This window comes from Nicotiana attenuata, unplaced genomic scaffold (genome assembly GCF_001879085.1).
Source record: "Nicotiana attenuata strain UT unplaced genomic scaffold, NIATTr2, whole genome shotgun sequence".
Lineage (NCBI taxonomy): Eukaryota > Viridiplantae > Streptophyta > Magnoliopsida > Solanales > Solanaceae > Nicotiana > Nicotiana attenuata.
This window is the reverse complement of record NW_017674465.1, coordinates 82,544-86,148: the sequence shown is the minus strand read 5'-3', so window position 1 is coordinate 86,148 and position 3,605 is coordinate 82,544.

Genomic DNA, 3,605 nt, shown 5'->3' with positions numbered 1-3,605 from the left:
TGACCGAACCCATAAGGCTGCCTACGTATCCCCTCTTAAACGGGAATCAAGTCAGACGTAGTTCAAATTACATAAGGAAATCATAAATGGTTACACATAGTATCACTTGACTACATCTGAATTTATTGGTTTTGGCCAAACTTCTCCGTCCATTTCTGCAAGTATGAGGGCTCCTCCTGTCAGAACCCGATGAACCATGTATGGACCTTGCCAGTTAGGGGAGAACTTCCCTTTGGTTTCATCTTGATGTGGAAAAATCTTCTTCAACACTAGCTGCCCAGGTGTAAACCGTCTTGGTCTGACTCTCTTGTTGAAGGCTCTGGTCATTCTGTTCTCATAAAGTTGACCATGGCAAACCGCGTTCATTCTCTTTCCATCTATGAGAGCTAACTACTCGTAACGACTCTTTACCCATTCTGCATCGTCGATTACTGCTTCCTGTATGATTCTTAGGGATGGAATTTCTACCTCGGCGGGGATGACCGCTTCCGTACCATAAACCAGCATATAGGGAGTTGCACCAGTCGATGTGCGAACTGTGGTGCGATACCCTAACAAAGCAAATGACAACTTCTCATGCCACTGCTTATGCTTTTCTACCATCTTTCTCAATATCTTCTTGATGTTCTTATTGGCGGCTTCTACAGCTCCGTTCATCTGAGGTCTGTAGGCTGTGGAATTCTTGTGTTTGATCTTGAAGGTTTCACACATGGCTTTCATCAAATCACTATTGAGGTTGGAACCGTTGTCAGTAATGACTGATTCTAGGATCCCGAATCGACAAATGATACGGTCACGGACAATGTCTGCCACGACTTTCTTGGTCACTGCTCTGTAAGATGCTGCTTCAACCCATTTAGTGAAATAATCAATTGCTACTAGGATAAACCTGTACCCGTTGGATGCGGCAGGTTCAATTGGTCCGACAACATCCATTCCCCATGCGGCGAACGTCCATGGAGAGCTTGTTGCATTAAGCTCATTTGGAGGCACTTTTATCATGTCTGCATGGATCTGACAGCGGTGGCACTTTCGAACATACTGGATGCAGTCCGTTTCCATAGTCATCCAAAAATAACCTGCCCGGAGTATCTTCTTGGCTAAGACAAAACCATTCATATGTGGACCACAGGTCCCAGCATGAATTTCCTCTAGCAGTTTGGATGCTTCCTTTGCGTCAACACACCTTAGCAAACCCAAATCAGGAGTTCTCCTATACAGGATTCCTCCGCTGTGGAAGAAATTGTTGGACAACCTTCGCAGAGTGCGCTTCTGAATAGCATTTGCAAGCTCTGGATATTTTCCTTCGGCCAAAAATTCCTTGATGTCGTGAAACCAAGGCTTTCCGTCTGCTTCTTCCTCGACATGAGCACAGTAAGCTGGCTGATCATGAATCTTTACTGGAATAGGGTCTATGAAGTTCTTATCTGGATGTTGAATCATGGATGATAGAGTGGCCAATGCATCGGCAAACTCATTCTGGATCCTGGGAACATGCCAGAACTCTATCTTTATGAACTCTTTCTCAACTCCTGTACATGATGCAAATACGGGAGTATCTTGGAATTCTTGGTCGCCCATTCTTCTCGGACCTGATGTATAAGCAAATCCGAATCTCCAATCACTAGCAACTCTTGGACGTTCATGTCAATGGCCATCTTGAGCCCCAAGATGCAAGCTTCGTACTCGGCCATATTGTTGGTGCACGGGAACCTGAGCTTGGCGGATACCGGATAATGCTGGCCGGTTTCTGATACTAGGACTGCTCCTATGCCAACTCCCTTGAAATTTGCTGCTCCGTCGAAAAACATCCTCCAACCGTCATAGGATTCTGCAATGTCCTCTCCTATGAAGGATACTTCCTCATCAGGAAAATACGTCTTCAGAGGCTCGTATTCTCCATCCACAGGGTTTTCAGCGAGGTGATCTGCTAGGGCATGTCCTTTGATTGCTTTCTGAGTCACGTAGACAATGTCAAATTCACTCAGCAGGATCTGCCACTTGGCTAGCTTGCCGGTGGGCATGGGCTTCTGAAAGATATACTTCAATGGGTCCATTCTTGATATGAGATACGTGGTGTAAGCACAGAAATAATGCCTCAACTTCTGAGCTACCCAAGTCAGAGCACAACAGGTGCGCTCTAGTAAGGAATACCGGGCCTCGTACGGGGTGAACTTCTTGCTGAGATAATAAATGGCCTGCTCTTTTCTCCCCGTTTCATCATGCTGCCCCAGAACACAACCAAACGCTCCATCCAATACTGCAAGGTAGAGTAGCAGGGGTCTACCTGGTTCGGGCGGAACCAGAACCGGCGGTGTTGACAGGTACTCTTTGATTCTGTCGAAGGCTTTCTGGCAGTCGTCAGTCCATTTGGTAGCGGCGTCCTTCTTCAACATCTTAAAGATCGGCTCACAAATGACAGTGGACTGAGCTATGAACCGGCTGATGTAGTTAAGTCTCCCCAAGAAACTCATAACCTCCTTCTTGCTCTTCGGCGGCGGCAATTCTTGAATAGCTTTGACCTTTGATGGATCCAATTCTATCCCTCGGCGGCTCACAATGAACCCAAGTAGTTTTCCGGCAGGAACCCCAAATGCACATTTTGCGGGATTCAGCTTCAGGTTGTACCTTCTCAGTCTATTGAAGAATTTCCTCAAATCTCCCATGTGATCAGCGGCTTTCTTGGATTTGATGATGACGTCGTCTACATACACTTCGATCTCCTTGTGTATCATGTCATGAAAAATTGTGGTCATGGCCCTCATGTAGGTGGCCCCTGCATTCTTTAACCCAAACGGCATCATTTTGTAACAATACATCCCCCACGGCGTAATGAAAGCCGTTTTCTCAGCATCCTCTTCATCCATCCATATCTGATGGTACCCAGCAAAACAATCAACGAATGACTGCAACTCATGCTTGGCGCAGTTGTCAATCAAGATGTGTATATTCGGCAAGGGAAAGTCGTCTTTTGGACTGGCCCGGTTGAGATCCCGGTAGTCGACGCAAATTCTGACCTTCCCATCCTTCTTCGATACTGGCACAATATTGGCTAACCATGTCGGATACTCTACTACCCGGAGGACCTTAGCTTTGACCTGCTTAGTGACTTCTTCCTTGATTTTCAAACTCATGTCTGGCTTGAACTTTCTGAGCTTCTGTTTCACTGGCGGACAGGCCGGATCAGTCGGTAATTTGTGAGCCACAATGGACGTGCTTAGACCAGTCATGTCGTCATATGACCATGCGAATATGTCCTCATATTCCTTTAGAAATTTTGTATACTCTTCCTTCTCAGACGGTGACAAATGAACGCTGACTCGTGTTTCTTTGATGTTCTCTGCATCTCCTAGATTGACGATCTCCGTCTCGTCCAGGTTGGACTTAGGCCTATTCTCAAAATTCTCAACTTCTTTAACGATTTCTTCCGGTATATCATCTTCCTCTGAATCTGTGTCCGTTTGTCGCGTTGTCTCGTTGCATGTCACAGTCGTTGGTTCATCAAGATAAGTAATAGTAATGCTGTTTGAGTAAAGTAATGAGAGAAAATAATAAGAGAGAGATTTGTAAGAAAATTGAAATACTTTAATAAATTCCATAAGTGT